The sequence below is a fragment of the Heterodontus francisci genome, chromosome 34, assembly GCF_036365525.1.
Source record: "Heterodontus francisci isolate sHetFra1 chromosome 34, sHetFra1.hap1, whole genome shotgun sequence".
In the NCBI taxonomy this organism is placed as follows: domain Eukaryota; kingdom Metazoa; phylum Chordata; class Chondrichthyes; order Heterodontiformes; family Heterodontidae; genus Heterodontus; species Heterodontus francisci.
The window spans coordinates 39,120,003-39,144,281 of NC_090404.1; the positions used below are offsets into that span (position 1 = coordinate 39,120,003).

Here is a 24,279-nt window from a genome sequence, read left to right on the forward strand (position 1 = left end):
CATCTGTGTTCACTATGGAGAAGGATGATGTCAGTGTAGAGCTCAGGGAGGGGGCTTGTGATATACTTAAACAAATTAGTATTGAAAGGGAGGAGGTATTAGCGGTTTTAACGGGCTTAAAAGTGAATAAATCCCCAGACCCAGATGAGATGTAGCCCAGACTGTTATGTGAGGCAAAGGAGGAGATAGCAGGGGCTCTGACACAAATTTTCAAATCCTCTCTGGCCACAGGAGAGGTGCCAGAGGACTGGAGGACAGCAAATGTGGAACCATTATTTAAGAAGAGTAGCAGGGATAGACCAGGTAATTGCAGGCCAGTGAGTCTAACATCAGTGATAGAGAAACTATTGGAAAAAATTCTGAGGGACAGGATTAATCTCCACTTGGAGAGGCAGGGGTTAATCAAGGATACTCAGCATGGCTTTGTCAGGGGGACATCACGTTTAACAAACCTGATTGAATTTTTTGAGGAGGTGGCTAGATGTGTAGATGACGGTAAAGCAGTTGATGTAGTCTCCATGGACTTCAGTAAGGCTTTTGATAAGGTCCCGCATGGGAGATTGGTCAAGAAGGTAAGAGCCCATGGGATCCAGGGCAATTTGGCAAATTGGATCTAAAGTTGGCTTAGTGGCAGGAGGCAGAGGGTGATGGTCGAGGGTTGTTTTTGTGATTAGAAGCCTGTGACCAGTGGTGTACCGCAGGGATCGGTGCTGGGACCCTTGCTGTTTGTAGTGTACATTAATGATTTAGACGTGAATATAGGAGGTATGATCAGTAAGTTCGCAGATGACACAAAAATGGGTGGTTTTGTAAATAGTGAGAAAGAAATCCTTAGATTACAGGATGATATATTTTTTTAATATTCCTTCAATGGATGTGGGCGTCACTGGCCAGGCCAGCATTTATTGCCCATCCCTAATTGCCCTTGAACTGAGTGGCTTGCTAGGCCATTTCGAGGGCATGCAAGAGTCAACCACATTGTTGTGGATCTGGAGTCACATGTAGGCCAGACCAGGTAAGGACAGCAGATTTCCTTCCCTAAAGGACATTAGTCAACCAGATGGGTTTTTACAACAATCGACAATGACTTCATGGCCTTCATTAGACTAGCTTTAAATTCCAGATTTATTCATTGAATTCAAATTCCACCTTCTGCTTTGGTGGGATTCGAACCCATGTCCTCAGAGCAATACCTGGGTCTCTGGGTTACTAGTCCAGTGACAATACCAGTATGCCACCACCTCCCTTACAGCACATAGATGGGCTGGTAAAATGGACAGAGCAGTGGCAAATGGAATTTAATCCTGAGAAGTGTGAGGTGTTGCATTTTGGGAGGACTAACAAGGCAAGGGAATATATAATGGATGGTCAGACCCTAGGAAATACATAGGGACCTTGGTGTACTTGTCCATAGATCACTGAAGGAAGCAGCGCAGGGAGATCAGATGGTTAGGAAGATATTTGGGATAGTTGCATTTATTAGCTGAGGCATGGAATAGAAGAGCAGGGAGGTTATGATGAAGCTGTACAAAATGCTAGTTAGGCCACAGCTGGAGTATTGTGTACAGTTCTGGGCACCACACTATAGGAAGGATGTGATTACACTGGAGAGAGTGCAGAGGAAATTCACCAGGATGTTGCCTGGGCTGGAGCATTTCAGGTATGAAGAGAGACTGGATAGGCTATGGTCATTTTCCTTCGAGCAGAGAAGGCTGAGGGGGGACCTGATTGAGGTATGCAAAATTATGAGGGGCATAGATAAGGCAGATAGGAAGAAACTTTTTCCCTTAGCGGAGGTGTCAATAACTAGGGGGCATAGATTCAAGGTAAATGAGTAGGAGGTTTAGAGGGGATTTGAGGAAAATAAAATTCTCCCAGAGGGTGGTTGCAATCTGGAACTCAGTGCCTGAAGAGTTGGTGGAGGCAGGAAACCTCACTATATTTAAGTCGTATTTAGGTGAGCACTTGAAACGCCACAGCAGACAAGGCTATGGATCAAGTGCTGGAAAATGGGATTGGTAGGTATTAGAATTAGAACATTACAGCGCAGTACAGGCCCTTCGGCCCTCGATATTGCGCCGACCTGTGAAACCATCTGACCTACACGATTCCATTTTCATCCATATATCTATCCAATGACCACTTAAATGCCCTTAAAGTTGGTGAGTCCACTACTGTTGCAGGCAGGGCGTTCCACGCCCCTACTAGTATCTAAGTAAAGAAACTACCTCTGACATCTGTCCTATATCTATCACCCCTCAACTTAAAGCTATGTCCCCTCGTGTTTGCCATCATCATCCGAGGAAAAAGACTCTCACTATCCACCCTATCTAACCCTCTGATTATCTTACATGTCTCTATTAAGTCACCTCTCCTCCTCCTTCTCTCCAACAAAAACAACCTCAAGTCCCTCAGCCTTTCCTCGTAAGACCTTCCCTCCATACCAGGCAACATCCTAGTAAATCTCCTCTGCACCCTTTCCATAGCTTCCACATCCTTCCTATAATGCGGTGACCAGAACTGCACGCAATACTCCAGGTGCGGTCTCACCAGAGTTTTGTACAGCTGCAGCATGACATCGTGGCTCCTAACTCGATCCCCCTACTGATAAAAGCTAACACACCATGTGCCTTCTTAACAGCCCTATTAACCTGGGCAGCAACCTTCAGGGATTTATGCACATGGACACCAACACTGTTCATCTACACTACCAAGAATCTTCCCATTAGCCCAGGACTCTGCATTCCTGTTACTCCTTCCAAAGTGAATCACCTCACACTTTTCCGCATTAAACTCCATTTGCCATCTCTCAGCCCAGCTCTGCAGCCTATCTATGTCCCTCTGTACCCTACAACATCCTTCGGCACTATCCACAACTCCACCGACCTTAGTGTCATCCGCAAATTTACTAACCCACCCTTCTACACCCTCTTCCAGGTCATTTATAAAAATGACAAACAGCAGTGGCCCCAAAACAGATCCTTGCGGTACACCACTAGTAACTAAACTCCAGGATGAACATTTGCCATCAACCACCACCCTCTGTCTTCTTTCAGCTAGCCAGTTTCTGATCCAAAGCTCTAAATCACCTTCAACCCCATACTTCCGTATTTTCTGCAATAGCCTACCATGGAGAACCTTATCAAACGCCTTACTGAAATCCATATACACCACATCCACTGCTTTACCCTCATCCACCTGTTTGGTCACCTTCTCGAAAAACTCAATAAGGTTTGTGAGGCACGACCTACCCGTCACAAAACCGTGCTGACTATCGCTAATGAATTTATTCTTCTCGATGATTATACATCATATCTCTTATAACCTTTTCCAACATTTTACCCACAACCGAAGTAAGGCTCACAGGTCTATAATTACCAGGGCTGTCTCTACTCCCCTTCTTGAACAAGGGGACAACATTTGCTATCCTCCAGTCTTCCGGCACTATTCCTGTCGACAATGACGACATAAAGATCAAGGACAAAGGCTCTGCAATCTCCTCCCTAGCTTCCCAGAGAATCCTAGGATAAATCCCATCTGGCCCAGGGGACTTATCTATTTTCACACTTTCCAAAATTGATAACACCTCCTCCTTGTGAACCTCAATCCCATCTAGCCTAGTAGCCTGAATCTCAGTATTCTCCTCGACAACATTTTCTTTCTCTACTGTAAATACTGACGCAAAATATTCATTTAACACTTCCCCTATCTCCTCTGATTCCACACACAACTTCCCACTACTATCCTTGATTGGCCCTAATCTAACTCTAGTCATTCTTTTATTCCTGATATACCTATAGAAAGCCTTAGGGTTTTCCCTGATCCTATCCGCCAATGACTTCTCGTGTCCTCTCCTTGCTCTTCTTAGCTCTCCCTTTAGATCCTTCCTGGCTAGCTTGTAACTCTCAAGCGCCCTAACTGAGCCTTCACATCTCATCCTAACATAAGCCTTCTTCTTCCTCTTGACAAGCTCTTCAACTTCTTTAGTAAACCACGGCTCCCTCGCTCGACAACTTCCTCCCTGCCTCACAGGTACATACTTATCAAGGACACACAGTAGCTGCTCTTTGAATAAGCTCCACATTTCGATTGTTCCCATCCCCTGCAGTTTCCTTCCCCATCCTACGCATCCTAAATCTTGCCTAATCGCATCATAATTTCCTTTCCCCCAGCTATAATTCTTGCCCTGCGGAATATACCTGTCCCTGCCCATCGCTAAGGTAAACCTAACCGAATTGTGATCACTATCACCAAAGTGCTCACCTACATCTAAATCTAACACCTGGCCGGGTTCATTACCCAGTACCAAATCCAATGTGGCATCGCCCCTGGTTGGCCTGTCTACATACTGTGTCAGAAAACCCTCCTGCACACACTGGACAAAAACTGACCCATCTAAAGTACTCGAACTATAGTATTTCCAGTCGATATTTGGAAAGTTAAAGTCCCCCATAACAACTACCCTGTTACTCTCGCCCCTGTCGAGAATCATCTTTGCTATCCTTTCCTCTACATCTCTGGAACTATTTGGAGGTCGATAAAAGACTCCCAACAGGGTGACCTCACCTCTCCTGTTTCTAACCTCGGCCCATACTACCTCAGTAGACGAGTCCTCAAACGTCCTTTCTGTCGCTGTAATACTCTCCTTGATTAACAATGCCGCACCCCCCCCCCTCTTTTACTATCTTCTCTGTTCTTACTGAAACATCTAAATCCCGGAACCTGCAACATCCATTCCTGCCCCTGCTCTACCCATGTCTCCGAAATGGCCACTACATCGAGATCCCAGGTACCAACCCATGCTGCAAGCTCACCCACCTTATTCCGGATGCTCCTGGTATTGAAGTAGACAGGTAGGTGCTTGATGGTCGGCACGGACACGATGGGCTGAGGGTCTGTGTCTCTGCTGTGTAACTCTATGACTCTAAGACAAAAGCAGAGATGTATGCTGGAACTGTTTAGGCCACAGTCGGAGTACTGCGTACACGTCTGGTCACCACATTACAGAAAGGACATTATTGCTCTGGAGAGAGTACGGAGGAGATTTACAAGAATATTGCCAGGGTTTGAAAGTTGCAGAAATGCAGAAATATTGGATCGGCTAGGGTTGTTTTCCTCAGAACAGAGGAGTCTGAGGGGTGAATTAATTGAGATGTACAAAATTATGAGGGGCCTAGATAGAATAAACAGGAAGGACCTGGCTCCCCTAGTGGAGAGGTCAATTACCAGGGTACACAGATTTAAGGTGATTGGTAGAAGGATTAAAGGGGATATGAGAAATAATGTTTTCACCCAGAGGGTGGTGGGTGTCTGGAATTCACTGCCAGGAACAGTGGTGGAGGCAAAAACTCTCAAAAAACTCTTTCAAAATGTACCAGGAAGTGCACCTGAACTGATGTAACCAGCAAGGCTGCAGACCAGGTGCTGGAAGAGGGGATTAGATCGAGCAGGTAGTTTTTCCAGCAAGCACGGACACAACAGGCTGAATGACCTCCTTCAGTGCCATAATTTTTCTATAGTTTTAAATAACATTGGAGAACGCTAAGGGTTTATCCAGTAATCAATGATAATTTCATGCCACCTTCAGTGAGCTGAGTTGAAAAAAAGACCAGATTTGCCTGAGATAATGAAGTCCAGAATACAGCACGGGCTGTCATGGTGGGATTGAACTCTCAGCCTCTGACAAAGACCCATGGCCTGTGGATGATAAGTGCAATGACAACACAACAGCATCATGTATCCAAACAAGGCACTGACAGCACCCTGGGCTAAAGCCTTGGCCTGTATGGGAATTAAACCCATGATCATTGTGTTATTACCGCAGTGCTCTACCCACCTGAGCTACCAGGTCTTGCTGTATAATTGTGATGTTAATGTTAATGTTTCAGGTCTGTGACCTTTCACCAGAACTCTGTTTCTCTCTCAGCAGATGCTGAGTATTTCCAGCAGTTACTGTTTTGATTTCTAACATGTACAGAATGTTGCTTTTATTTCTATTTTCAAATGTCTTTGACAAAGTCGATCTATCCAGAAACCCTGGATTACCAACTCAACAATGCAACCACTTGGCCTGCAGTTTGAATGAATTGTGCTTGGAAATTCATCTCACTTCCATCTTCCAAAGCAAAGACCTCGATTGATAGGATAATCCTGAAGAAAATAAATGTCAAATAAATCAGCTTTTGTTTAAACACATTGTTGTAGATTTGTTGTCTTTCCCACCTGAGTGTTTAGCATCACCTGGCTGGAGCTCAGAAAGGACAATCTGGGGGAGGATCGTACAGCAGGAACAGAACTTCAGCCTGAACACAGTCCTTCAGGATCACACTGAGAGGGACAAACAGCACTTTGGTCTTTCTTGTCTCTCTTCACTAACAGCAAAGTCACCTTGTGGGTTGATCCTGAGGCCTGTAAGAAATGTGTTCCAGCCACTCTCTTCTATGTTCAGAACTCCTGGGCACGAAACAGAAGGCTCCTTGACAACTGTGTTTAGAGTCAGGAAGAACAACAGTGAATGCTGGAAACGTGCTGTCAAATCAGAGATTGGTGTAAAACTGGGTATTGTTCTTGACTGAAAGTGAAACGGCAGGTTTAAGTTTCCAGTCTGAAAATCAATATTGTATTACTCTGTGGAGATTTAATGTGTTTGTGTGACAGTCCTGAGTCTACAATTTTAACACTGGTGTTACTTAATTTCAAACAAACCTTTTGAAACTAAATAAATTCAAGTCTACATCAGTAGAAGAAGGAGGAGTTCACTTCTGGTACAATTATACAACAGATATTTAATCTCCAGATAAAGAAGGACCTGCAGCGTGTTGCCAGGAATTACATATTTTATTGAAGTATGAGTGTTAGACACCAGGATAACTAAAAATACACAGAACATCCACAGGAGTGCTATCACTTCAGTTACTCTGGGATCATTCCCACTGTGGAACTCCACCACTGCCTCTGCTGAAGGTTGTAGGCTGAGGGAGTGGAGCCTCCAGGAGTGGACTGTGAGAAAGCTGGGTTTCAGTATCCTTTCAAATATAAGGTGAGGTACCAGAGGAATCCTTACTAAGGATCTGTCTGGGGTTTTACTTGCCCATGTCAGTCTATGGGTGAATGATGCCTGACTCCCCAACTGTCTTACATTGAACCTAGTTTGGAACAAGTTGAATTCTGTTTCCAGGAGAATAGGGACAAATTTCACCCACAATTGTGGGAGACAAAAACAGCCATTAGAGAAACTGAGAGATCTTTGGAAAAGAATATGGTGCACAATGATGGTAATAGAGGCAAAAGCTTTTCCAGCTACATCAGGAGTGAGAAGATGGGTACAGATGGTTTTGAGCCACTGAGAGACAGTTCAGGACAGATTGAAACAGATTACCAGGCTATGACAGAACTGTTAAATGACTATTTCACATCAGTCTGCACTCCTGTGGATGATGCTCAGATTCCAGCTGTGGGATGTGCTGTTAACAATAACATCATAAATATTAAATTAGAAAGGGATTGTCATCCTGGATAAAATAGGAAATCTCCAACCTGATGGTTTTCCAGGTCCAGATGATATCTATCCAAGGGTGTTTAAAGAGATGGGATGGGTGATCTGTGAGCCCCTTGTCTGTATCTTCAACAGCTTAGTAGAGTCAGGGATTGTTCCCTGAGATTGGAAGGTAGCTCACGTAGTTCCCATTTTCCAAATCAGAGACAAATCAGAGCTAGGGAACTACAGATCCATCAGTGTGAGCTCGATCACAGGGAAGATGTTTGTATGGATCCTAAGAGATGCTGTTTCTGATCACTGGGGAAGAGAAGTCATTACAGATACTCAACACAGCTTCAGAAAAGAAGATCATGTCTTAAAAACGTGTTTGTGTTTTGTGAAGAAGTTGCTGTGTTGGTGGGTGAGGGGAATCTGTTTACATTGTCTATCTCAGGGTGTAATCCAACAACAACATAGAGGGTTGTGGGGCTGAAGGACGTGAGCTGTGGTCTAACTAGTGTTTTGTTCCAACATAACCACTCTCCCATTTTCCATTGACTTCAATGTGATGGAAACTGGCAGTTTGAACCTGTCAGCATTTGAACGATATTTGCAAATGATACGAGGATCTCTCGCAGTTGGGATCTTTCTTTATTCTGTCCCCTCGAGGTGTTAGAGAACAGACATTCTCCTGTACACAAGGAGCTGCAGTGTTATGGTGATGGTGGAATAGTGGTAATGTAATGGGATTTCAGTCTGGGGGCATGGGTTTAAACCATGGCAGCTGGTGGAATTTAATTTGAATTAATTAAAACTTCAATTAACTGAAAAATCTGGAATCAAAAGCAACTCTTAGTTATGATGTTATAAAACTGTCATTGATTATTATAAAAACCCATCTGCTTCACCAATGTTCCTTCGGAATGAAATAATGCTGTCCTTACTTGACCTGGTCTACATGTGACTCCAGACTCACAGCACTGCTTGGTGTAGCGTCTTGAAGAGTTTAAGCTGAATAAGCAGTGATTATTTGTAATAATTCTTTCCAGATATTATTAAAGTAACTATACTATGTGTAAGCTGAGTTAAACATGGTCTGAGGCTGAGAAGCAAAGCCTGATGCTGAGCCACGGCTGTGTTAAAAACTGGCAGGACAGCAAGAAAGAAACCTTGAGTTAAATGTGAAAAGAATGTCCTGGTATGTTTGAAACTAACAGATAGTGAAAGACAGAATATTCATTAAATTACAATAAAAACAGAAGATTAAAGCTTCTAAGATCTGTTATCACTCGAGTAAAAGACATTGCTGGACCTCATGTAACAACTGTATGAATTTCGAGATAAGGAATAACAAAGGTGCAAGAAAATGGAACCAAGAGATACCAGAAAATTAAGCATAAATGTAATCTTAAAGTTTTTTAAAAATGATGATTAAACAGAATGAGTAAGATAGTCCAGGATCTGGTCAGCTGCCACAGAGGCTCAAAGGCAAAAAAGGGTATAAAAGAACAGCTATTGAATATGAGAAGCAGAACGAGAAACCCAGAGGAAGAAAGAAGAGAATCTTCAGAGAACAGAACCCAGCAAGAGAAAGAGAGACCAGACCACAGTTACTCGGAGGGCTACCGCCGAGGTTCTGGGTATCAGCCTGTGATTATTGTCGTTGTTAAGTGTTACGTCTCTGCACTGAATGTAAACTGCTGAATAAATCTACAACACTGATAACCAATATATATCTGTACCCATAGTGATTTGTTGTAGTCACGAACAAGTCGCCCTTGTTGGCTTAAATTGAATCCTGAAAGTAGCAGGAAAGCCACAATTGGCACCCCAGAAATGAGACTCTGACTGACAACTGAAACTAGTTTTTGTTGAATATAAGGCAGCAGACACCAGGGTTTTCATCTTCACATTTTTTTGAAACATCGAGACACGATCTACTCATTACACCAAGATGCCTGAAGGGGATCTTTGGACAAAGAAGCTGAATGCATCGCATTTGCAATTTATGGATCAGAACCTCAGATTCTTGGTGGACACAAAAGATCAATGAACTACAATGACTGAAATAAAACATATGAGGGGGATCTCCCGGTTTGGACAAGAAATAGTAAAAGAGATAGTGTAACCACATAATAGTTTGTGGTCTTCTCCCAGGAAGACTTTCCATGTGAGAAATAAAAGAGGGATATGGAGTGGATTTTCGGTGCAAGGTAAAGGAGGCCCGAGCGTGTGGAAATTTCTGGGAAAGAATAAAGGGACTTGGGAGCAGATAAAAGAATCAAACCAAGGCCCAGTGGTTTCAGAGAGTGAAGGATACATCCAATGTGTTGGCCATGATGGTGGAAGAGACACGAAGGGCAGTGCTCTTGTATTGGGTCTAATGTATGGTCCAATAACAGAAATTGGACAACGAACCTTTTTAGTAACTTTGAAGCAATGGGGAGGATATAACTACCCTAACATTGATGGGGGGAAGGCGGGTAGGGGAGGTGGAATAGCTAGAGTCAGGATAAGATTCAAGGATACAATAACTGCATGCACAAGACCAACGGGTAGCTCAACAGTGTAATGCTCACAGTGTATGAGAAGGAGGATAGTTCAGATGTTTGGGGTCAGGGCCAAGAGAGGAAATGTCCTCAATTAGAAGCAGGACCTGGAAATGGCCTTGTAATTATCCCCACCCACAAAACAGTATATCACTAGGTAATACCAGAAGTGGTCCCTGTCATTTTAAACTTAACTGATTTAGTATTGCCCAAATGGTGTCCCAATAAAACAATACAGTTAACTCAAGGGATGAGACAGCGGTTTTTGACGGGGATTGGGAAAAGACTACCTTGTCCCAAGTGTAGAGGATGTACAGAATGCATTCCTCCATGAGAACAATACTAGAAATGAAATTAATCAAACAAGAAGTAGGCGAAAGAGAGGCTTGATAAATGCTGGATTTACTGGTTTAATACAGTCACCTCAATGATTAACTCTCTGGACTTGGCAGTTTCACAGATACAGTTATGGACAGGAGAAATTGATAAATATACTCAGTAAACAAAATAGCATAGAATATGAAGAGCTGGGAGAGGATCAGACAATGGGCGTGCACTTACGAGACATTATACACGAGACAGAAAATCATGTGAGAAAGATTAATAACCTTACCCGAGAGGACAGAAAGGCCGCTGACCAAGCAACTCATAATGATGTATGTGTCATATATGGGAATTGGTTGGTAGAACGGTTCAGAGACAACCGAGAAGTTATCAATGAAGGACATCTTCCCACTTGGGTAACAAATTGACATTTATCAGGATGATCCTGTTATCAGGACGATGCAGAATTCTGTAAAATTAGGAGTCTGATTGAGGTTCGCCCGGTCAAGCACAAATGTTACAAGGTGGGGAATCAGAAGCTATTGGGACGAGTAGTACACATGTCCAGTCTTATGAATGGAACCATGCCTAATCCTCTGTTTAGAACAGAAAACATAGGGGTTATGAGGGAAAGTGTCATTAATCGATTCCTGACATCACTCCAATAGTTTATCAGGTTAGAAGAACTAACTTGGATAGAATGAAACCTACAGGGATACAGAACAAGCATGGATATCCTCATTTGCCCATATGATTTATATGATCATTAAAGAGCCACATGTGCTTTAAATTGGAATGGGAAGGGGATGAACTGCACTGTGGAAGTTCCAGGTTCATCAGATGTGAGAACTAGAACGGCCTATGTACGAGAAGGGAAGTCCTGTTTTATCACCTGAGAAGACTATTACCATCACAGGAACTTCAATGTTCAAATTGGGACCGACTGTATTACACCGATCAAAACCACAGTCCTAGGGGGAAAACCTTCCTCGCCATTGAGATGCCTGACCAACAGGTCTCACAAGTAAAAGATGGCTTGAACATAAACCCAGGGGTTTATGTCACGAAATTTGGGTACCACATCCCTGAACTACCAATAACCTCAACAACATTAATAAGTCAAGTGAACACCTCCCAACGCCGTTATTACACAGTACAGCAAGGAAATAAAACTATAGCTAAGGATATTCCAGGGGTAGGGGATTCATCACATTGGTGGGAAACAGGGTTAAACATGGAAATTCCCCTCTGGATTAGAATAATTTCACATGAATTGATTAGATTTAGATTTTTAGATTTAGATATACAGCACTGAAACAGGCCCTTCAGCCCACCAAGTCTGTGCTGACCATTAACCACCCATTTATACTAATCCTACACTAATCCCATATTCCTACCACATCCTCACCTGTCCCTATATTCCCCTACCTACACTAGGGGCAATTTATAATGGCCAATTTACCTATCAACCTGCAAGTCTTTTTGGCTGTGGAAGGAAACCAGAGCACCCGGAGGAAACCCACGCAGACACAGGGAGAACATGCAAACTCCACACAGGCAGTACTCAGAATTGAACCCTGGTCACTGGAGCTGAGGCTGTGGTGCTAACCACTGCACCATTGTGCCGCCCCTGGAATATAACCCAGTTATTGGTCCTTATATGCTTACTGCTCCACACTTGCTACTTGAAGCACCTGGTGTGCCAAACAAGATCACAATTAAACATGATCACAGAACAAATATGTAAGTTCAGAGTATACAAGAATTTAATTTGAGGGGTCGGCATAAATGCCTTGCCCTCGAGGTGGGGATATTGTAAGATAATTCACTGCTTGGTGTATTGTTTCTAACCCACTAAGATCACCCAGATAGGGAATGATATCATGTTCCCTGTACCTACTTAAAACATCACTGAAATCAGAGTCGACTTTGGAATGCAGGAGGAAGCATTAAAGACAATAATTCAGTGGAGATACCCCCTCTATCCTTAGATTTATAATCTATAATTAAAATATTGCAACATCCCAAAAGCACTGGTTTAAGATGTGACAAGAACATGAACATTGAGAGAGAGGAATTGGAAATTTGGGGAATAGATATAGGTGGGAAACAGTTGTGAATACAAGTCAACATCCCTGGCTCAGAACTATTTCTATTCTGTTCACTTTGATACAAACGATGGTCACAATTGTAATAATAGCCATCCTCTGTTACTTGAGAAATCTTACCTCAAGACAGCTGAAGAACACTGAATTGAGCTGGAACCCAGCTCTTATGTCTAAAAGAAAGTAACAGTCAATGAAAAGTAGTGAGGGGTCAATATATTGTCATATATTTCACCCTCAAACTGGGGAGTTGTAAGTAGGTTGGGTAGCTAGATTTTTAGCTTAACTTGACTATTTTCACACTGTATCCTCTGTAATAACTAACAATATCAAGGAAATCATCTTAATACTAACATATGAACAAAGAAGTTAATTTTGTGTCTTGTATCAGCAACTACATGTATATATTAAGCAGCAACCCATCAAGAAACAATGATTACAAAGCAATGGACCTTGACTGAGTTATAATTAATGAATTAAGAATCATGTTAGAAAGAATGGGCTTTAATTTAAAAGTATTAAGTTTAAAAACTAAGTCTGAAGCTTGTAAGAAATTCAGTATCAGTAGGACTTTGTAACTCACTGTAACACAGTCAGCAGAAAAAGTGTTGTGACCCAATAACATTCATTAACTTTGCTAAAAAAGAATCAATTTCTGTACAAATTCATACCGTCCAAGGAGATAACAACCGTAATGAATAGAACTCTTCATAGGTTTTTATCGCAATTATTGTCAACATGTTTTATCGATTAAGCCTCAATTAGAGTAGGGTAGTCACTGACTTCGCAGGACCTGGACCAACCATCGGGCAAACGAGAAAGGTGGTCTGATGGCCAAAAAGGGTATAAAAGAACAGCTATTGAACATGAGAAGCAATACAGAAAGTCCAGGGCAAGGAAGAAGAGTATCTTCAGTCAACAGAACACAGCAAGAGAGAGACTGCGTCACAGTCACTCAGAGGGCAACCACCGAGGATCTGAGGAACAGAAAGCCACTATTGTCGTTGTTAAGTATTACTTCTTTACACTGAATATAAATTACTTAATAAATCTGCTACACTTAAACCCAACATATACCAGCACCCATAGTAGTTTGTTGTGGTCAGGGACAAGTCACCCTTGTTGGATTAAATGGAATCCTGAAAGAAGCAGGAAAGTACACTTTCTTGACAAATCACCAAGATACCAGACTACAAGTCATGGCCAAAACATCATTTATTGGTTACAAATCACAACTTAGTTAAATCTGGGCACACAGACACTTTATAGACATGTATAAATACATATAAATGTAATCAGCAGTTGAGCACTAATAGGGAGAGTATTTCACAAAAATAAGTAACAAATACCGGGGTGAGAGTGGCAAAAGATCAAAAGGTCTGAAAATTAGTGGCTGAAGACTAAAAATGACTGATTTTTTTTTTTACAATGAATCATGTAATTATAACACTGTTATTCAAGCAAACTAGTTGTGTAATGGTAATTTTGTACAATTTTGCATATGTAATGAATAAAATTGCACTGTACTCAGAATACAATTTCATGAGACTTCCCTGACAGCTGATAATTGGTTTTACAGAGCTTCATGTTCTCAATGTCCTGCTTCTGCCTATTTATAGCTTGTTCATGTAAAAGGTGTTCTGTGAAGATGTGTCAATTTTAATGGAAAGCCTTTCCTTGGGCCTTGCCGCCTGCGCCTAACTGAGGCAGGTTTTGTCGAGGTGGCCTGCCCCACCACACATGAAAGTCAAGTCAAGAAGGCTGAGAAGTCCAGTTCTCCATGAAACTACATTTTCACAAGATCAGTTTGAGTCAGCAGACCGCCTGTATGATTCAGAGACTGAAGAACATCATCGTCAATGTGTGTGTAAATATTTTTAAAAGTCATTTCACTCCATTATTTACATAGTTGTCTTTTATGTGTCTCCATTTTAGGAAAGGGGATGTTGTGATATGGTTTTTACAGTTTAAATGCTATTCACCATCAGAGGAAGTGATGTCACAACAACACGTGATCAGTTCACTGGAGTTGAACGTGACACCTGGTCACATGAGTGAGACAAGCTCTCCTGTAAATGTGTTACTATACCAATAAAGAACTCACAGTTTATGACAACTCAACTGAAGATTGTTTGGTTCCTTATTGCTATATAAAAGCAATAAACACAGCAAGACCACCAGGGAATTGACTGCACTGCCCGGCAAGTTAACTGACATGCGCTGCTATTCCTGTTCCTTCACTTCAGTCTACTTTCACCACAGAGATGTTTCTCATACAAAATGGAGTGTTTAGTTTGAACAGAAATGATTTATCCAGGTAATGACAGCACTGAGTGATGAAGGCATAAGCATTAAATGGACAGTAACATGAAACAGAACCACAAGCTGCGGATGTACAAGTTTCAATTTCCAAAACGCAACAACAGAATCAATGCGGCTCCTGTGAAATGTGCAAGGAAACACATGGGCTGTCATGTATCAGCAGAAACAACTGACACACATCAAATCCTGTTAGTTTCATGTGGCATCTCCTTCTGCTTCTATCACTGCTTTTCCTCCAGCTCCCTCTGCTCCTCCAGCTTGCAGGTGAATGAGCTGCTTGATGCAAACAGACCAAATTTGTGAAAGCCAGCCTGACCTGGAAAGCAGGGAGTGGGAATGAAAGATGCAGGACATTGAGAAACGATGGGTTTCACAGATAACAGGATAAATAAGCACCAGGATCTCATCTTCCTGCTTCTTCCAGATACTGAACGCATGAATATACAAGAGTTGTTCCCAATCGCAATTAGACACTGTCACCCTCTTCCAATCTTTTACAAGTTGCTTAGCTTTGAAACTGCATATTTCTGACAGGCTTTCAATGTGAAGAAAGTGGAGCTACAAGAAAGTAATGTTGTTCAGCAGATGTAGTGCAAGAAGATACCGAAATGGCCAATGATAACAGTGAATGTTTGATGAGTTGAGCTGCAGTAAAGGGTTGGCACCATTTAAAATGTCATTCAGCAGGTTCCAGATCTGGTGATTGAAATGACAAGAAAACTTCTCACTGAATTTCCTCATTGTCATGAGATCAAAAGGAAAGGGCACAAGGCAAGAAAGTATATTTGGCTGTAATGGGTTGTGAGATGGCAGAACTTGTGCAATTGGAGTTTACCAAGAACAAAACCATTTTAAGCTTCTCGGACTTTTGGCTAAGATCAAGTAGTATCTGTTCTTATCAGTGCTTATTTGATTGAGAAGAGACCATGATCATTGCCTTTTGATCCTGGGGAAGCTTTGAGTAAAATGGCTATAACCAATTTTCGAGCTTTGGGCCAGGGAGTGCGCAACACCGTTCGGGTGGTCGTGAAGGACAAGGAAGGAGATGCATCAGTCGATCGCACCTTCTTCATCAAGAAAATTCTCTTCGATTGCTGCGGATTTCAAGCGACGGACGTCTTCTGCCTGCAGGATTTCCCCAGCAGTGGATACTTCGACGTGACGTTCCGGAACGTGGCGGGATGCATCAAGTTCCTGAAGGCGTTCAAGGAGAAAGGGGACCGGGCGCCGCTGTCGATCCTCACAGCGGAGCCGCTCTTCACGCTTCCATCACAACGGGACCGGGTGGTGACGATTCACCTCTACAACCCCCATGTTCCGGTGGTGGATGTACTCACCTTTCTCGCCAGGTACGTCGAGGTGGCCGGCAGCAGCACTGATGTCAAGGACCCCTTTGGGATCTGGACCAGCAAGCGGCAGGTCAAGGTGACCTTGAAGGTAGATCCCAGTGGAGCCATCATCCACCCTCCCTCCAGCTTCACTATCGGGGGAAGTCGAGGCTTCTTGGTCTACGCTGGGCAGCCCAGAGTTTGCCGCACCTGTGGCAAATCTGGTCACATGGCAGCCAACTGCAGCACGGTTGTTTGCAAGAACTGCAAGGAGGAAGGCCATCAGACCAAGGACTGTAAGCAGACTAAGTGTTGCAACTTGTGCGGTGCGGCAGGCCATCTCTGCAAGACTTGTCCCAAACGTTGCCTCAGCTATGCTCAGGCGGCAAGGTCCAAGGATAGGCCGGGAGAAGGTTCGACGAAGGCGTCCGCTGTTCGAAAGGAGACCAGCAACCTTCTCCGCAGTGAGGAACTTCAACCTGAGAAGGAAGGGGAGGCAGCTGAAACCAACGACCCAGCACCTACCCAGCGCCCGGAAACCCCTCCTCCACAGACAGAATCAATGGAGGAGGAGGCAGCAGATGGACAAACAGGTCAGTGGCAAGTGGTCCAGAGGAAAACCACAAAGAAAAAACATCCCAAAGCCACCACCCAAACCAGTGGCAAGAGGAGGCTCTCTTCTGAATCAGACTGCAACAACTCCTCTTCACTGGACGGGGAAATGCTGGAACGACAGCCCCTTCAAAAGAGGCGGCAGAACTCCGAGATGGATGATAAAGCATCCCAGCCCCCGGGCACTGGAAGGTGTGATGGGCCCGGCGTGCCCCAACCCCAATGCCCCACACGTAACGAAGTGGCCAACGCATCTCAGCTCCGGGACACCGGGAGCAAAGACACGTCTGGCGCACCTGAGCTCCGGGAGACCGGGAGCTGTGACGTTTTTGAGGAGGAACAGATGGAAGCAGCTGAGGACAACCCAATGCTCTCTGCCTACAAGACCCCCCCGATGTCACCCGAGCGGCACAACATCTGCATGAAAAATCAGGAGGAGTTTCTGAGCCCAACCAACGTGAAACTGCTTGCGCACACGATGGGTATGCAGGAACATCCCGAAGGACTGGGACTAGCGAGGATAAATGGTATGGGAAGCAACAACTAATTTTTAGTAAAAAATGGGTGTAAGAATTGCTTCCATTAATGTGCGTAGCATTAAATCTACTACGCGATGTGTTTCAACCTTGGATTACCTTGCCAAGGTCAAAGCTGACCTACTGTTTCTGCAGGAGTGTGGAATACCACACCTCAGCACCTACAGGCAGTGGTCGCGATGGTGGTCCCACGGGCCATCGATCTGGTCGGGGGGTAATGACTGCCATTCCTCCGGCCTGGGTATTCTGCTGCGGGGAGGTAACTTCACCATCTCCGAAGTTAAGGAGGTGGTGGGCGGCCGCCTCCTCGTAGCAGACGTGATGTACAACAACGCTCCGCTCCGGTTGATCAACGTGTACGCCCCGGTACAACGCAGCGAGCGGCTGACCGTCTTCCAGCAGCTCCCACTGCTGCTGGCGACGTCCAGGCCGGTCATCCTAGGCGGTGACTTCAACTGCATCATTGATGCGGCTGGACGATCCGGCAGTGACGACAGCAAACGGGATGCTACGTCCAGATTCCTAATAGAAACAGTTAAGGATGCCAAACTGCACGACATCTTCAGCAAACCTGCAGACGGAGCGCAGCGCAGATACACATGGTCAAGATCGGACGGGTCTGCCCGTTTCAGGATTGACTTCCTGTTTGTGTCCCGTGCTGTCACGGTCGGATCCACCGACATCAAGCCGGTGTTCTTCTCCGACCACTGCCTCTTACTGGCCGACTGTCACTTACAGGATGACCAGCGGGTTGGCAGAGGGACGTGGAAGCTCAATGCGACACTGCTGACCCCAGAGAACGTTGAGGAACTCAAAAGGGATTACAAAGGTTGGAGGACCGTGAAACCCCTCTTTGAGTCTCCAGTTCACTGGTGGGAAGCGATTAAGGAGAACATCAAGAGGTTCTTCATCCACAAAGGTGTTCAGAAGGCGAGAGAGAGACAGAGGGAACGGTCCCGACTCCAGAAAATTATGCAAAATCTACTCCGGTTGCAGTCAATGGGGGTCGAGGTCAAGGAGGACCTCCAAGAGGTGAAGAGCCAGCAGGCCTCGCTCTTTGCCAAGGAGGCCTCCAAGATCATCTTCCGGTCCAGAGTCCGCTCCATCGAGCAGGATGAGACGTGCTCGCGTTACTTCTTCCAAAAGGTACACAGAGAGAGCTCTGTTATCAGCAGCCTGAAGGAAGAAGATGGCTCGGTAATGTCTTCGCAGCCCGGCATACTCAGGATCAGCAAATCCTTTTATGCTGGGCTGTATGACGCGAAGCCCACAGACAGCAGAGCCTCCCAGTCCTTCCTGTCATCTATCACAGAGGTCTTAGATGACAGCAGGAGGGAGGGACTGGACAAGCCGCTAACTCTGGATGAGCTGACAAAGGCCGTCGAGTCTTTCGAGACGGGTAAAACTCCCGGGAGCGACGGCTTACCGGTTGAGTTGTACTCGGCCCTGTGGGACTGGGTCGGCCTGGACCTGCTGGAAGTATACGAGAGTGTGCTCCTGGCCGGCAGCATGTCAGAATCCATGAGAAAAGGCATCATCACCCTCATTTACAAGCAGAAGGGGGAGAGGGCAGAAATCAGAAATTGGCGGCCCATCTCACTGCTTAATGTTGATTACAAGATTCTGTCCAAAGTCATAGCCAGTCGAGTCAAGTCTGCTCTGGAGTTGGTGATTCACCCCGATCAGACCTGTACTGTACCCGGCAGGAAGATCTCTGATAGTCTCGCGCTACTCAGGGATACGATCGCCTACGTACGGGACAGGAGGGTGGACACCTGCCTCATCAGCCTGGACCAGGAGAAGGCTTTTGACAGGATATCGCACACCTACATGATGGACGTGCTTTCCAAAATGGGGTTTGGGGAGGGAATCTGCAATTGGATCCAACTGCTCTACACAAACATCAGTAGCGCAGTGTCAATCAACGGGTGGGAATCTGAAAGTTTCCCGATCAAATCTGGAGTCAGACAGGGCTGTCCTCTGTTCCCGGTCTTGTTTGTTTGCTGTATTGAACCCTTTGCTGAGTCTATTAGGAAGGATGCGAGCATAAGAGGGGTGACAATCCCAGGCAGCGGAGGCACTCAGGTCAAAACCTCCCTGTACATGGATGACGTCGCCGTTTTCTGCTTGGATCCGCTGTCCGTGCGCACACCGATGAGCATCTGCGACCGGTTCGAACTGGCCTCGGGAGCCAAAGTTAACCACGGCAAGAGCGAGGCCATGTTCTTTGGCAACTGGGCTGACCGATCCTTTGTCCCCTTCACCGTCAGGTCAGATTACCTGAAGGTGCTGGGGATATGGTTCGGAAGGGCCGGGGCGTGCACCAAAACATGGGAGGAGCGAGTAGCCAAGGTACGACAAAAGTTGGGCATGTAGGGGCAGCGATCTCTCTCCATTGTGGGTAAGAACCTGGTCATCAGGTGCGAGGCGCTCACGTTGTTGCTCTACGTGGCGCAGGTCTGGCCCATACCCCATTCCTGCGCCGTGGCAGTCACCCGAGCCATTTTCCGCTTCGTCTGGGGATCTAAAATGGACCGGGTCCGGAGGGACACGATGTTCAAATCTCTGGACAAGGGCGGTAAAAATGTACCCAACGTGGCCCTCATCCTGATGACCACCTTCGTGTGCGGCTGCATCAAGCTGTGTGTAGATCCCCAGTACGCAAATTCCAAGTGTCACTACGTGCTGAGGTTCTATCTGTCCCCGGTGTTGCGAAGGATGGGCCTGGTCACATTGCCGCGGAACGCTCCGTGCAGTTGGGCGGTGCCGTACCACCTATCCTTCGTGGAGCAGTTTCTGCGGGAAAACACCTTTGACCACCGGTCCATCAGGCAGTGGTCTGCACGGAATGTCCTCAAGGCCCTACGGGAAAAGGAAACGGTGGATCCTGTCGGATGGTTCCCCGAGCAGACCGTCAAAGTCATTTGGCGGAATGCCTCATCACCAGAACTTTCAAACAAGCACCAAGACGTAGCTTGGCTGGTGGTGAGAAGGGCCCTCCCCGTCAGATCCTTCATGCACACCCGAAGTCTCGCCCCCTCCGCACAGTGCCCCCGCATTGGCTGTGGTGGGGAAGAGACGGTCGCCCACCTCCTCCTGGAATGTGCCTTTGCAAAGCAGGTGTGGAAAGAGATGCAGTGGGTTTTGTCAAGGTTCATCCCAAGCAGCTCTGTAACACAGGAGTCTGTGCTCTACGGGCTGTTCCCAGGGACGCACACCGAGACAAACATCAACTGCTGCTGGAGGACTATCAATTCGGTGAAAGACGCCCTTTGGTCTGCCCGAAACTTGCTGGTCTTCCAGCGCAAAGAGTTGTCCACCACCGAATGTTGCAGACTGGCACATTCCAAGGTCCAGGACTACGTGCTGAGGGACGCACTAAAGCTTGGGACAGCCGCAGCAAAGGCTCAATGGGGAAAGAGCACAGTGTAAGGTTCCCCCACCAAGCTTGACTGAGGGGCTGGATCCATGGGAAACCCCTCGAACTGTATCGTTAATATTCTGAATTGCTGTAAATGTAAAACTGTAATTGACATGACAATTGTGAAACGGAAGGGTTGGGAAGAAACTCATGACAGTATTGAAGGAAACTGATCTCCCTTGCAATGTTTGTATTTTTTGGTGCTGGTTGGAAACTGTTTGGCAATGTAATTTTTACAGATTTTTATGAATAAAGTATATTTTGGAAAAAAAAAAAATTCAGCCCAGCATGCTTTTTGACAGAGCAGTTGTGTTTGGTTGCTCAGGAGTGATATTTGTGCCAGTTTGTATAGCAAGCAGAAAAAGCTATCCCATTACCAGCAACATTTTGCCTTGCACTATCATCCCTTTAGTCAGTGTATCACTCCATGTTGCAACTTTTCCACAGCCCTTAACTTGCTTTCTTTCACTCACCAACTGTATCTGTAATTGTTCTTGTCAAGTTACATCACTGATTCTCCAGCTCTGGTCAACAATCACCAACCGAGAGCTTTAAGAGCGTCCTTCACTCCACATTTTCTGTTTTCATGCAACAAGTAATTGAAAGTTGCCACAGCAGCAAGAAGTTCTGATTTACCTAATCAAGAATGGAAACCAGAGGATGGTGTTAAGAGGATTGAATCTAAACCACTAGACGACTTGGGAAGCTCTGCAATGCTCCTCAGGTTAGCTGCTTTTCCTATTTCACTTTCAGCAGGAAACATCTATGATTTGAAGAAGATTTGAGTTCTGCCACTATCATTTTACACTGAGAAATCTGGTTCAACTTATTGAAACCAAACAGTATTCCCACTCATTCGCTGAAGGTGCTATTTTTCCTCTAAATTTTGCAAGGATGTTTAGGAAAACACTTTTTTCTGGTTGTTTTCAGTGTTTATTTCTCACCCAATTTTACATTTGTCATCTAACAAAACTACAATATGTAATTAATACATTTCAATGTTTAAAATTGGAAAAATGAGCTTTGCATCAATTGGTTTGATAGATTATAGCAGATGCAGATTTGATTGGGAAACAAGTCTGTGATCTCACCAGGCAGGTAACTCAAGAGAACAGATGTAAAGTTTGCTGTGAATAGGTCTTGAACCTTCACAGGGAAAGCCCCATTAAATTTCAAATCCAATGCCTTAACCACTCGGCCATGACAGCTTAAAATACTGCCTGCTCTGTAATTAAATTATCCATACAAAGCATTAGAGAACTGCCCTTTTTTGTGTGTTCGTTCATGAGATGGGGTGTCGCTGGCTAGGCCAGCATTTATTGCCCATCCGTAAACATATTCTGGGCATCATTGTCTGTGAGCTTTGAGTTGTGTTGTATCTCCCAGTTGATGTGATAATGAACATGATGGAGTCAGTGAATTTTAGAGCACAGAAGGAAGCCTGTCGACCCACCGAGCCTGTGCTGGCTCTCTGAAAGAGAAGCGACGACCCCTTAACTGCTGCCTTCCGTGTTGTTTTGGTCGCTGTGAGGTGACTATGGAGTGACCTGCCCATGGCGCATTCCTGGACAGAATGTATGGAGGTTGTGACTTGCTCAAGCATCAAAACACCCCTCTCAGCCTTCCTAGAGGGGTCCAAAGGAGGGCAGAGCTCAACGTTTGGCAACAGTTTGGCTGCAGGAACTGCTGGAAACATGACAAAGGTGACACATGACCGCATTAGGGGTCCTCTCATGATTTTCTGTGAGGGTTTACTCTCCTGGCCTGAGTCTCTCCTGAGACAACCACAAGGCAGTGGGGTTGTTAGCTCGTATCCCTCAGCAGGGGCCCGAAAGAACAGTCAGTTTAATCCCATAATCCATCTTTTCTCCATCACCCTGGAAATTTGTCCTCTTCAAGAATGTTGCTGTGCAATCTGATTGCAACATCCATTCAGACGGTACATTCTAGATCTTAACAACCCTCAGTCTGGAGAAATTTCCCTCAATATTCTTCTACTTCTGGGTCAAAATCCTGGAACTCCCTTCCTAACAGCACTGTTGGTGTACCTAGCCCACATGGACTGCAGCGGTTCAAGAAGGCAGCTCCCCACCACCTTCTCAAGGGCAATATGGGATGAGCAATAAATGCTGGCCTGCCCAGCGACGCCCACATCCGATGAATCAATGTTTTTAAAAGCTTCTTTTAGGAACGATTTAAATTTTCGGACTCGTTTGCTGCAGGTGCGCAAATGCACCATCATCGTCCAAAACGCTGTTGTCTGCGACGTCACAGGCAGCTGTATAAAGATGGCGCTGCTGAACTGGACACGAAAAGCAAATTAAACCCAACATCACCTCCACAATAGCGCAATCGCCGCATCAGTCGCCGCATTCAGGTCCCTCCTCCCTCCATCCCGCGATCGCCGCGTCGATTCCTCGCTTCTCCCTTCCGGTTTGCTCCGCCGCTCGAATTGGACCGTTCAATGGCGCGGTTTCTACCCAAGATTCTCCGCGGTTAAGAATATTCCCTATTGAGAACGCAGGAGAGCAGTACGCAGGCGCAATACAGCGTTTCGCGCAAACGCGGTACCGTACAGTGCTTGAGGATGCGCAATGCCGAACAGTGTTTGAGCAGGCGCAGTCCCAGTGATGGTTTCAGAGACAGCTGTTGCAGCCTCAATAACCCCAATAAGAAGCTCCCGGTCCCGCGTTTGCACACGACCGGAGGCGCGGCGGGGCAGGGCAGGGCAGGGCAGCTGCCGGGCTTCTCTTGCTGACGGTAATGGCCGCCAGATTTCCTGCTCTTTTGCAGGAACTAAGGATTACTAAACTTTAACAGCACAGCCCAAAACTTTGAAGGAAACTTATCTCGGTTATAAAGGGGCCTGGGGGACACAACACAGGGACACATTTGGGACACAGCACAGGGTAGGAGGTCCCCCCTGCCTGCTTCCACAAAGACTCCCCTTGGACTGGGCCACACCTGGACACGGCTAGTTCAAGGTGCAGGAAGCTGCAAGCTGCTAGGCTGAGCAGTGGAGTGGGGGGTTAGACTGACAGGCCTAGGGAGGGGGATATCAGGGCAGGTACACACACTGCTCTCCCTTTTGCTCCTGGGATGTTTTACTGGAGTCGTGTTGCTGACCATTTCTAAACTTTGTCTCCCTATCCCGGTGATGGAGGTGGACTGTCGGTTGCTGAGTGTTGGAATATATTGCCTCTCCTTATTTTTCCTCCTTCTCCCATTCTGAGTTCTGGGCTGTAGGCACCGGCGGTGGTTTGATGTGCCTGAAGCGTTAACTCTGTTTCTCTCTGCACAGATGCAGCCCGACCTGCTGAATATTTCCAGTATTTTCTCCTTTTATTTCAGATTTCCAGCATCTGCAGTATATTGCTTTTGTTTTATTGCAGGCATTTCTCACAGAACTGAGTCGAGAAACACAGACGGACGAATTAAGAGCCAGTTTGTATCAGGGTGGGTGTTGGATGTGGAAGTCAGTCCCTGATGTCCTGTGTTGGTCTTTTTTGTTCCATCAGTTTGAGCTGGAGTGGGGATGGGGGAGCAACTGCTGGCTTTAATTCCGAGTACTTTTGAGCCCAGTCAGGTGCAACAATTTTCATTGT

At 45.5% G+C, this 24,279-nt stretch overlaps 1 pseudogene; it reads right to left on the minus strand.

Moving 5' to 3' along the window:
* The window catches only part of LOC137349387 (zinc finger protein 585A-like), a 231,635-nt pseudogene that overhangs the window by 33,711 nt on the left and 173,645 nt on the right, over positions 1-24,279 (minus strand).